This window comes from Arachis stenosperma, chromosome 1 (genome assembly GCF_014773155.1).
Source record: "Arachis stenosperma cultivar V10309 chromosome 1, arast.V10309.gnm1.PFL2, whole genome shotgun sequence".
Lineage (NCBI taxonomy): Eukaryota > Viridiplantae > Streptophyta > Magnoliopsida > Fabales > Fabaceae > Arachis > Arachis stenosperma.
Genome location: NC_080377.1, coordinates 65925408 through 65938284, shown reverse-complemented (window position 1 = coordinate 65938284; position 12877 = coordinate 65925408). Strand labels below are relative to the sequence as shown.

Genomic DNA, 12877 nt, shown 5'->3' with positions numbered 1-12877 from the left:
GGGCCTTCCTTTGCTTCATTGTCCGAGGTCCGACCTTTAGGCGTGGGCCTTAGGACGAGGTCGGACCTCTTGTGGATCTGCCGAGTTGGAGGAGCTCGGTCAGGGTATGAACATCTCTGTTGAAGCATATCTCTTAATGTTGTTCCCATTTTCTATAAGGAACCGAGCCAAGCAATGGCTTGAAACTCAACCAAAGGAGACAATTGCAATATAGGATGATTTGGTCAATAAGTTCTTAACCAAATTTTTTCCACCACAGAGGTTGGCAAAGTTGAGACATGATATCTAAACTTTCACTCAAAAAGATGGAAAATCTCTCTATGAAGCTTGAAAAAGGTACAAAGAAATGTTGAGAAAGTGCCCCCAAAATATGTTTACTAATTAGGTGCCTCTAGAACTTTATTGGATTCCTCAACTAGAGCATCCATGCATATGAAGACCACTAAAGAAGCCTTAGAATTGATTGAGATTGTGGCTAATAATCAATATTTATACTCCTCTAAAAGAACAATAAAGATATGTGTAATGGAGTTGGATATTTTGGACATTCTTTTGGCATTAAACATGACTATGTCTCAACAAGTCAGTGCAATCAACAAGAAACTAGGACATTTGCAAGTTTCTGCAATAGAAACCCAAGGCCTCACCTATGAGGGCCATCAAAGTGAAGTTTCTGAACCTTTCAATCAAGATCAACCCCCTGTTGAGCAAGTTAGTTACATGCGAAATTCCTCTAAACAACACAATGACCCATTTCCTAAAACCTACAACCCTGGATAGAAGAATTACCCAAACTTTGGTGGGGAAAGCCAAAATCAAAGAACTAATAAGTTTAATACCTTCAATAACCCTCGCCCTTCCCAAACACCTCCCACACAACCACCACAAAACCCACAAAGAACAAATTCTTTGAAAAATATCTAAAGAAAATTCACCCAATAAACATCTGTATTTATCCAAAGAAGGACCGATTTCATGGAAGAAACCTCCAATTTTATGCAAGAAACCAAAGCCACTTTTAAGAACCAAGATGTCTCTATCAGAAACCTAGAGGTGTAAGTGGGTCAACTTGCAAAGTAATTTATTGAAAAAGCCACAAATGCTTTTTCCAGTGACACAATTCCAAATCACAGAAAAGAGTGCAAAGCTATTAATTTAAGAAGTAAAAAAGTGATGGAAAAAGAAGCCATGGAGGATGCCAACAACAAGCAATCTGAGGAAGCCATGGAGAACTCCATTCCACACGATGAACAAGTCCCTGATTCTCCAATTCAAGCTCAAAAAGGAAAAGCACCAAGGAGACCAAAGTGAAAGAGTATGAGCCCAAACTACCATTCCCACAAAGTTTTCAGAAGGAGAACAATAACAAGCAATTCTCAAGTTCTTAGAAGTGTTTCAAAAATTGAAAATAAATATCCCTTTTGCCAAAGCCTTAGAACAAATGCCTTTTTATGCCAAATTTATGAAGGAGTTGATAGCAAAGAAGCAGAATTGGAAGGAGGATAAAACAACGGTTCTTACAAACGAATATAGTGCTATAATTCAGAGGAACTTGCCCCAAAAATTGAAAGATCCTGGGAGCTTCCTAATTCCTTGCACCATTGGTGAGATCATTATAGAAAGAGCTCTTTAGAATTTGGGAGCTAGCATTAATTTAATGCCTCTTTCTTTGATGAAAAAATTGCATATTGAAGAAATCAAACCAACAAGAATCTCTCTCTAATTAGTTGACCACTCCATTAAATTGCCATATGAAGTAGTTGAAATTTTTTTTGTAAAAGTGGGAAAATTCATATTCTCTACTGAATTTCTTATTCTTGACATGGAGGAGGATGCAAACGCCTCCATAATCTTGGGGAGACCATTTTTTGCCACTGGGAGAGCTTTAATTGATGTGCAAAAAGGAGATCTCACTCTAAGGGTTCATGATGGAGGATAAATATCAGTCTAGAATTTCTCAAAGGAATTTCGTTGCAAGCATACTCCAAACCAATAATTAATCCTCAATCAAATTTTAATTTGTTTGTCACAAGTACAAACCCAATAATAATAACCAATGTATTTAAACATCGGGTCGTCTCTCAAGGAATTGCAGGGAAGTGTGCATATTATTAGTTATGGGGTATATTTTTGGATTTTAGATTTGATAACAAGAAAATATAAATGACAAGAAAGTAAAACTAACAACTAAGATGGGTCTTGTCAAGGATTAAGAGTCAAGGGTTCCTATCATGGATCATTAACCACAACATGGTAATTACAAAGAGTTAATTCCACTTAGTTGTCCTCTAACATCGGAGGATTAAGTCAAGTGGACATAATTGGTCCTAGAACCAATTAACAACCCTAAATCACCAATAAAATTGGACATCAATGATCTCAAGGGACCTAAGTCCTCAATCACAAGTCAAGAGTGCAAAAATCTACTATAAAATCCAACTAAGCATTTTATCAAACACTTGGAAGGCATAAAAAGAAAGCGTGTTAAAATTGCAACAATAATAAAATCTAAAGCTACCAAATACAAGAATCAATAACTAATCATTAAAGAAAGCAACAATAAATATAGAAAACATAAAATGCATTAAAGAAAATTAAAATCAACAAGAAAGGAAGAAAAATAAAGGAAATAGCAAGTAAAGCTAAAAGAACAAAGATGTAATAACAAAAAATTGTAAAGAAACTAAATCAAAGCAATAATTAAAAGCTAAACCTAACAGAGATCTATCCTAAATCTACCATAATTCTAGAGAGAAGAGAGAGCTTCTCTCTCTAGAATATGACCTAAAGCATGGTTTAATCTAATCTAATTGCTCCCCCCATTATTTTTTCTTGAATTTGGCCTTAAATAGCTTCAGAAATGAGTTGGATTGGGCTTCTGCAGCCCTAGAAATCACCCCCAGTGTGTTTGCCTTTAATGAGGTCACGTGCTGCTTATCACGCGTATGCGTCATATTGCAATTTTCAGGTCACGCGCACGCGTTGCATGGTAGATTTCCAAAACTTTATTTCTTCATGAATTCTCCATCTTGCATGCTTTTTCTTCCATTTCTTCAATCCAATTCTTGCCTTATATACCTGGAATCACTCAACAAACATATCAAGACATCAAATAGAATTAAAGTGAATTAAATTTAGCAATTTTAAGGCCTAAAAAGTGTTTTCAATCACTAAGCACAATTAAGAAGAATTTACAAAATCATGCTATTTTGGTGAATAAATGTGGAAAAAGTTGATAAAATCTACCAAATTCAATACAAGATAAACCATAAAATTGTGGTTTATCAGTTCATGATGAGCACATTGTGCTCAATGTCTTCAAGGCCATGCAACATCCTAGTGACTCAGAGGATTGCATAAAAATTGACTTAATTGATTCTTTGATGCAAGAAATCTTAAAAGAGGAAGAGGTAAGCAATTCTCTGGAGGAGTCCCATGAAAAAGGCCACGTGGGTGATGAAAAAAATTATTCAGCACCACAAAATAAAGCTATTTTAGCCCCTGACAAAGAGGAAGGATCACCAAAGTTTGAATTAAAGTCCCTGCCTCTAACCATCAAATATGCTTTTCTTGGTGATCATAACAATTTTTCAATAATCATAAGTTCCTTTTTGAGCTTGATTGAAGAAGTTGAATTGCTTAAAGTGCTCAGGAACCACAAAATAGCACTTGGGTGGAACATCAAAGATCTTAAAAGAATATCCCTGGTGTATGCATGCATAAAATCCTTCTTGAAGATGATGCTAAACCGATGGTTCAAGCACAACGGAGGCTCAACCCGATGATGAAAGAGATAGTTCAAAAAGAAGTCATGAAATTATGGGATGTGTAAATAATTTATCCAATTTCTGACAGTCCTTACGCGAGCCCGGTCCAAGTTGTTCCAAAAAAAAGGCAGAGTCATAGTGATCACCAATAAAAAGCATGAGCTTATTCCTATAAGAACCGTCACAGGATGGCGTATGTGCATTGACTATAGACGGATTAACAATGCCACAAGGAAGCATCACTTTCCTTTGTCTTTTATTGATCAGATGTTAAAAAGATTGGCGGGACATGCTTTCTACTTTTTTTGGATGGCTATTCTGGGTACAATCAAATTGCAGTGGATCCGGTGAACCAAGAGAAGACGGCATTCACATGTCCGTTTGGTGTCTTTGCATACCGCCTCATGTCTTTTGGGCTCTGCAATGCTTCTGCCACATTTTCAAAGGTGCATGCTTTCTATATTTCTGACATGGTAGAAAATTTCATTGAGGTATTTATGGATGATTTCTCTATTTTTAGTGATTCTTTTAGTGCTTGCTTGCAACATCTATCCTTAATTTTAAGAAGATATCAAAAGACAAACCTTGTCTTGAATTGGAAAAAATATCACTTTATGGTTATCGAAGGAACTGTTCTTGGCCACCAAATCTCAAATAAAGGCATAGAGGTTGGTAATTGAGAAATTACCACCCTCTGTAAGTGTCAAAGCCATAAGGAGTTTTCTTGGTCATGCTGGATTTTACAAGAGATTTATAAAGGATTTTTCTAAAATTGCTAAACCATTGAGCAATCTTTTAGTCACTGATGTTTTTTTTTAATTTTGATAATAATTGTATGCATGCCTTTGAAACCCTTAAAGCCAAGCTTTGTCTCGGCACCCATAATTGCTCTCCCAAATTGGGCTTTCCTTTTGAATTCATGTGTGATGCAAGTGATTCTGCAATTGGTGCTATTTTGGGGAAAAGACAAGATAAGGATTTACATGTCATTTATTATGCAAGCCATATTTAAAATGATACCCAAAAGAATTACACCACAACAGAGAAAGAGCTTTCAACTGTGGTTTTTGCTTTTAATAAATTTAGATCCTATTTAATTGGTTCAAAAGTAATTATCTACAATGATCATTGATGCATTTGCATCTTAACTAGTTAATTAGTTAGTTTATGGCTTTAATTCATGAATTTCATTCAATAATCAAGTGGTTTCATGGTTAATCATCACTCATTTGTAAATGAAAGAAATCATTGAACATTAAGTTGAATTTGTGTTTATTCATGAATATATAAGCTTAAATTGTGAATTTGTGTCCACTAATGCATTTGGTAATTATTCATGATGATATGAACCTTGCTTTGATGCAATTTCGTTTATTGATTTCTTGTTACAAGGGAATGGATGTTAATGAAGCAAGGAGCATGAAGAATATATGTTATGGAGGTAATGAATGAAAAAAAGCATGCAACATGAACCAAAGGAAGCATGCATGAGTTATCAAGGTAAATCTAAGGAAGCATGCAATTAATTAATGAAGCAAATGAAGAATGAAGCAAGCATTGGTGCCTATGCTTTTTGTGGCACCTTCGATGCAACACTAAGCAAGGAAGCATTTTGGACACCAATAGTGGCGCCTTACGCACCCAAAAGTGGCACCTCAAGCCCCCATGCACCTCCCATCTAGGGAACACATTTATAAAGCACAAGAAGAAGTTCAAGATGAAATGGCAGCTGACCTCCTTACCTTCAAATAAGGATACCTTGAGCTACAAAACTCCAAATGAAAAGATTCTAGTGTCATTGAAAAGTAGACTTCCAGAGCCTTCCAACCATATATAATAATTCATAATTCATAGTGGACACTAAAAATGAGATTGGAATTCACCCCAAAAATCACAAGGTGAGCAGAGAATGTCCCTGCAGAGATGCCAGTTGACGTTTCCACATTCAAAGGAGAATAACTTGAGTTACAGAGGTTTAATTGGTGTGCTTCCAGCGGCATTGAAAAGTAGACTGATAAACCCCAATTTTTTAGTTTATCTTATGTTGAATTTATAGGATTTTATCAACTTATCCCACATTTATTCAATGAAATAGCATGGTTTTGTAATTCTTCCTAAATTTTGCTTAAGAGTGAAAACATGCTTTTTAGGCCCTTAAATTGATAAATTTAATTCACTTTAATTCCATTCGATACATTGATATGTTTGTTGAGTGATTTCAGGCTTATAAGGCAAGGATTGGATGGAAGAAGTGAAGAGAAAAGCATGCAAAGTGGAGAATTCATGAAGAAATGAGCATTTGGAGGATTTAAGGCCACGTGCACACGTCACCTACACGTACATGTGAGGAGGAAATTTTCCAGCCACGCGCATGCGTCAACCACGCACACGCGTGAAACTGGTCACGTGACCTCATTAAAGGCAACACGCTGGGGGCAATTTCTGAGCCATCCAGGCTCAAATCCAACTCATTTCTGAATCTATTTGATGTAGAATTCAAGAAGGAACAAAGTGGAAGCAATTAGGTAGTGTAGGAATTATCCTTTAAGTTAGTTCTAGAGAGCGAAGCTCCCTCTTCTCTCTAGAAATTAGTGTTCTTAGTTTAGATTTCTCTTAGATTTAGGTTTAATTACTTGTTTTGATTTAGTTTCCTTTACCTTTCCTTATTGATTTGCTTTAATTTTCTTCGTTCCTCTTATTAATTTCTCTTTTATGCCTCTTTTTAGTGTATGAACACTTTTGTTGATTTTAATTTCTTTCAATGCAATTTGAGGTTTTATGTTCTTTTCTTGCTTGTTTGAGTTGTTATTGTTATTTTCTTGCATTGAGTAGTTGTAGAATTTACTATTTCTTGTAATTTAACATGCCTTTCTTTTATTACACACCAAGTGTTTGATAAAATGCTTGGCTTAGGTTTAGAGTAGATTTTGAGCATTCTTGACTTGGAAAGAGAAATTGGGCAATCTTGAGTCATTAATACCCAATTTAGATTGGTGATCTAGAGTGATTAGTTAGTCTTGTATCCATTAACATTACCTATGGATTGGGATTAACTAGTCCAATTTGACTTTCTCTCAATATGAATATAACATTGTACTTTCTTCCGATGTTGGAGATGACGAAATAGGATTAGCTCTTGTTAACTATTGTATGATAATTAATGACTAGGATAGAAAGTCTTGATTCTCAATCATTGCCATGAATGCCTTTTTTTAGTATTTGCTCTCTTTAGTTGTTTGCTTTAAATTCTTGCCTTTTTAATTTCTTGTTTTATCAACCCAACCCCGTGAAACTCATAACCAATAATTTGAGCACTCGATTGTAATTCCTAGGGAGAATGACCTAGGACTAATACTCTCGGTAATTTTTATTGGGTTGAACTTGTGACAACCAAAACTAAACTTTGATGGAGGATTGTTTGTTGGTTGGGAACTATACTTCGACGAGATTATTTGTGTTAAATTCCTACTCTCTCCTCGTGAACGCGTACGACCTCGTCCGCGAGTGGCCATTAGGGTTCCTATCTACACCAAACAGTCGATATCAAGGTGATCAGTCTTAATATCAAAGGTCTAGTGCTTCAATCATCCCAAAAAGGCACTCACAAACAAGCATGCCAGGAAATATCAAGTAGATAACCTAATAGCATCAAAGAAAAGACACACAGAGTATGCAATGAAGCATAACCGGTCCATCCCTCAGGCTCACGAGGACGAACCGCTCTGATACCACTAAATGTAACACCCCAATTACCCTAAGCTTTATCTCTAGCCATAAAGCAAAGATTAATCAGAGGTTACGATAGTTCTAAGGCTTATACATATATAGATATAGAAAGAAATAATATATTCTAGAAGCCTGATGAAGGATTAAAGCTCAAAGTCGCATAATGTGGAATTACATACGTGAAGCATTCGCACACGGTAACTAAACGCATAAGATACAAGGTATAGGTGTAAGAGAATAGAACAAATTTATAGATATAGAAATATAAACATAGGAAACTATCCACAACTTGCGGAGTTTAAGCCAACTAGTTACAAATAGAGTTATACAGATTTTTAGAATTAAAACAGCTTATACATCCTATCTCTCAAGTAAGCCTCTAAGGCCATAAAGATAAATATACAAAAGGTGAGAGGACATTATGACAATAAGTAAACAGAAATAAACAAGGGATGATCCATACTCCGCTCTGTCACCATATCTGCAATCTCACCGGAGTAGATTACGACCTGCATCTGAAAAACAACAACAAAGTATGGAATGAGAACCGGAGGTTCTTAGTATGGTAACAGTGCCCAATGATGTAAGATGTAAGGCCCCGAGACGCCCAAGGCAATCCTAGAACTTCACATCGCATACGGGTATTCAAGATTAAAAATATAAATAAATAAAGAACTTAAACCATAAACTGGGTTATCTGACCTAGGGGAGTTCTAACTAACACTAATCACACCGCTGTATCCCACAGCCTTCACCAACCTAACCTCCGTGTGATCCCATCGCCACTGCCTACCTAACCTCCTTAGCACCAGACAAACACAATTAATGCAAACAAATAGAACACAGGTAGAATACATGTATAGCAAGTAGTTCAAGAAGCAAGTAGGTATATTATACAATTAGGCAAACCTAAGTAGTCAAAGCAAGCAAGCACATAAGAGATGCATATGATGAATGTCTATCCTATTAGCTCGTGATATCACTTGTCGGTCCATAAATGCCAACCCGGCACACCCTTTTGGATGTAGCTCTTCTGCCGCACCCACGGATATAGTGCCGGGCACACTTGCATGCATAACCAAAGGATATAGTGCCTGGCACACTCTTGCAGCAGAAAATATTATCAATCATAATTCAATCCCAAGGACATAATACCCTACACACAATCATACTTAACCCAAGGATATAGTGCCTGGAACACTTTCCTCATTCAACAAGATCATCATTCCTCTTTAAGTTCTCATCGTACTTAACCCAAGGATATAGTGCCTGGCACACTCTCAACATCCATCAAGATCATCATTTCTCTTCGAGTCCTCGACTCATCACAACCATCATCAATTCATGATTCTCCATTCCGAATCCCTCAGTTCATCATTTTCTCAATTCGTCATTTGTAATCATCAAGTTCACTACTCTTCCTTTTCTCTCAACCAAACTCATCCTCAATACACCAGAAACCTAAGCCTCCATTCACTAAACTTTTAATTAAAAACCCAAATAAACTCTCCTGAGATCTTCTCCCATGTTTCAATACTCAAAGATAAGCCCAAGGGTCTTAAAGTGGTGTTATAGAAGCTTACAACCTTGTTGGGAAGGTGAAATAGTTGAAAACAAAACTTAAATTTGTGAAACAGGGCGTGTGCGTACGCACAGGGGTGTGCGCGCGCACGCCCAGGAAGATTTTCAAAGTGTGCGTACACACAGAGGTGTGCATACGCACAGGTACAAAATTTTATAAGGTCTGTGTGCTCGCACAAGGTGTGCTAGCACCCCCAATAGACTGGCCTTCCCAACGTGTGCATGCGCACAAGTCTGTGCGTACGCACAGGTTGCAATTTCTCCTTGATGTGCACACGCACAAGCTGTGCTAGCGCTGCAAGTAGAATGCCTGCCTCTGCGTGTACGTACGCATAGGTCTGTGCGTTCGCACAGATCATGATTTTCACAGAGTTGTGCGTGCGCACAAGATTGTACATCCGCACATATCAGAAAATCCTGAAATTCTGCAACCTTGCAGAATTTCAATTTTTCAACACCAACTTTGAATGATCATAACTTCCTCTCCAAATTTCCAAATTTTCCAAACTTTATATCAAATCGAAGAGTTTTCAATAATCTTTAATTCTAATCTAAATTCAAAAAATTTTGAATACTGAGACAAAAGTTATTATCAGACAAAGATCACCAAAAATCCATTTTTACCCAAATCTCAGAAACTCAACTTTTAACCAAATCTCGATCCAAAACCAATTCAATCACATTTCAACCATACCCAAAACAGCCCAAATTTATACAAACACTACCTCAACCATTTGCTCAATTACACAACCTTCTAAACCATTCAACCATTCAAAAGTCCAACCTTTTATCTCATGCCATTCCCTTAATACCACCATTCAAATTCTCAACATTAATCAATGCTACAAGTACCAATTCCTTTATTCCATTATCATCATCCAATCCATTAAAAATCATCAAACTACCTTACTCACTTAATTTCAATATGAACCATAATAACCAATAATCAAAATAATCATCAACGTCCAAAACCATCACAAACACTCATAATCATCACCAACCATCATCAACATCAACAATCACTACAAATCCTCATAAAACTCCGATCCTTCAACAATAATCATCAAATAACATCAATTTTAGCATTCATTATCAACATACACTCTCATCAACATCAACTCACATCATAACATTTCATTAACACCAATAATTCCCAACAATCCTCATTAACCACAATATTCATTATCAATCATCAATTAACATCAATCTCACTTCAACATATACAATTTCTTCAATCCCCATCAACATGCATACACCACAATATTAATTCAAATAACCATACATCCAATTCAATCCTATCCTATGGGCCACTAGCCTAAGTGTCCATGAACATTACATATTACATAAGGAAAACCGAAATCATACCTTCGCCGATTTCCAATATGCTCAAACACCAAACTTGATTCCAATCAAGCTTCCACCAAGCTCCAAACCATCAAAGCCAAACCAAAAGCCACCACCAACTCCAAAAACAAGCTTCGTATATACAACATAACCAAACATCAACAACTAAAGCTCATACTATACCAAACCACAAGGATAAAGAGGTTTCTTACCTTACCCAATGAGATTAGGGATAAAATCTATCAATTACCCGCTACTAGAGATCACCTAAACAAGCAAAACCACAAAATCTACTCAAAATCATAACCCAAAAATGTGCAGAACTTAGGGCACGAAACTGGAGAGTGGACAGCGATTTCTTACCAGATTTCTTTGGATAAAAACTTAGAGCTTGATGAGAGCTTCATGTGGCTGTAAACGGCTCGTCAATCGGAACTCCGGATCAAAAGTTATGGCTTCCGGAAGTAAAGGATGAATAGTGTCATCCCTCTTCTCCTCTCCTCCCTAAAAACCGCGGCCCTCTCTCTCTTAGGGTTGGAAAATGAGCTCAAAGCTCATTAAACGAGCTTATATATGTTGGACCTTGGGCTCGGTTTGGGCCCGGTCCAACCCGTTAGCATTTTTGGTCCGTTTGGCCCACTTTGGGCCAAAACCTTTAAAATTAGTGTCCGATTTTTTATTCTAAATTATTTTTATCCTTTCAAAAAAATAAATCACTTTTCAAAATCTTATTTTCCCAAAATACACAGAACTAGACAGACCAGAGCCGGTACTGCCGGCTTAATCGCCAATACGCATTTTTACAAAAACTTTTCGAAAGAAATACATTTTCCAACTCAAAAAAATTCACTGAAACCAAATTTCTCATTTATATTTTCAAATTAAAACTTCTAAATTTTGAATCTATTCCAGCCACTAAAATTACTTTATTAAAACAATTTTATGTGAAAACGTGGGTTCTTACATGAGCCATACTTAGAGCCAACACCATTTCAACATCAATATTCTCAAGAACCATCAATTCCATATACCTCACCTCCATACCCTTACCATGATGAACCACCTTCCAATTATGAACCCTTTCTCCTAAACAATGAACCCTCTCTTCTACCACCTCCTTCAAGGGATGAAGCTCTACGTACCTTCTTGTAAGAAAAATAAAGGGATAATAGCTCTTATATTCAAAAGCAAGAAGAGTAGCAAAAAGAGCTAAAGAAGATAGAAATCATGGTGGCTACCATGACTGAAGCCGCTAACTGCATGGCCTCCCACCTAAGCTCATGTATTCAAGACACTCTCATTGACGAATGTGGTGGATTAACCAAGGAGAATAGTAAAGGAGTGAATTTGGAGCTTCAAGGTAAAGAAAAGGAGTTGAAGAAAGAATTGCAACAAGATGAGAAAGTTGAAATAATTGAGCCGGAAAGAGCGGTTGAAGAATTAAGAGAGGTTGATCAAGAATTAGATTCAATCATTGATGAGTTCTTGTCTACGCTAACGAATCACCTCGAAGATCCCATTGAGCCTTCTTCCATTGAGCTTGAAATCAATGTCAAGGAGGGTGCGCAACCTCCAAAGTACATGGGGAATGATGAAGAATTGGAAGAAGTTAAGCACGCAACAAATCTTTCTCTTGATGATGATTCCACACCAACACAAGATCCTTTGGTATTTAAGGAGTCTTTTTCCATTAAAATTGAGGTTGATGTTGAGATAAGTTCCACATTACCTTCAAGTTGTGACATGAATGATGGAGAAGAGCTAGAAGAGCTTCGTGAGGAAGTGATTGAATGTGAAGAACCTTGTCAAGAGGTGAACATGGAAGATGCTTGTCAAGAGGTGGAGGTAGTCAAAGAAGAGCACAAGAGAATGTACCTCACATTGTCAAAGTGTGGGGAGGTCTCTCTTCCTAAGTCACCATCATCCTTTACACCATTTGAGTGGGTAAAATTCATATCCCTTAGCTTTCTTATTCCACTTGAATATGGTTTGCTTGAAATGGATGGTCGACTTAGGAATATTTGTGGAATGAAAAGCAAGAAAGAGTTGGTTAGTGGTAAGCATCACAATTCAAGGTTCACTATGGTTGAGTTATCAAAGTCTAAGTACAAGGGATGGTGTAATACTCAATTGAGAGGATCTAGGAAGGTGTTTGAATGCTCAATTGAGAATTCAAAAGTCTTGTCACCCGAATTTAACTATGGTAGTCAATAAGAACACGGGTGCAAAAACAAGGTTTGGGACCCTGGAATTCATTTCAACAATCAACACTCTTGGGGCCTGGTGCACGAAATTACAATCACACTTTTGCAACCCCGCACAACTAACCAGCAAGTGCACTGGGTCGTCCAAGTAATACCTTACATGAGTAAGGGTCGATCCCACGGAGATTGTCGGCTTGAAGCAAGCTATGGTTATCTTGTAAATCTTAGTCAGGATATCAGAAATTATCAGGGTTG

The 12877-nt window shown here is 37.0% G+C and overlaps 1 non-coding gene across 1 annotated transcript; it reads right to left on the bottom strand.

The window, feature by feature from the left end:
• Positions 1–268: 268 nt before the first annotated feature.
• LOC130950826 (small nucleolar RNA R71) lies at positions 269–375 on the bottom strand. Its single transcript, XR_009073749.1, has one exon. It is a non-coding gene; the product is annotated as a small nucleolar RNA R71 (small nucleolar RNA).
• Between the last annotated feature and the right edge of the window lie 12502 nt (positions 376–12877).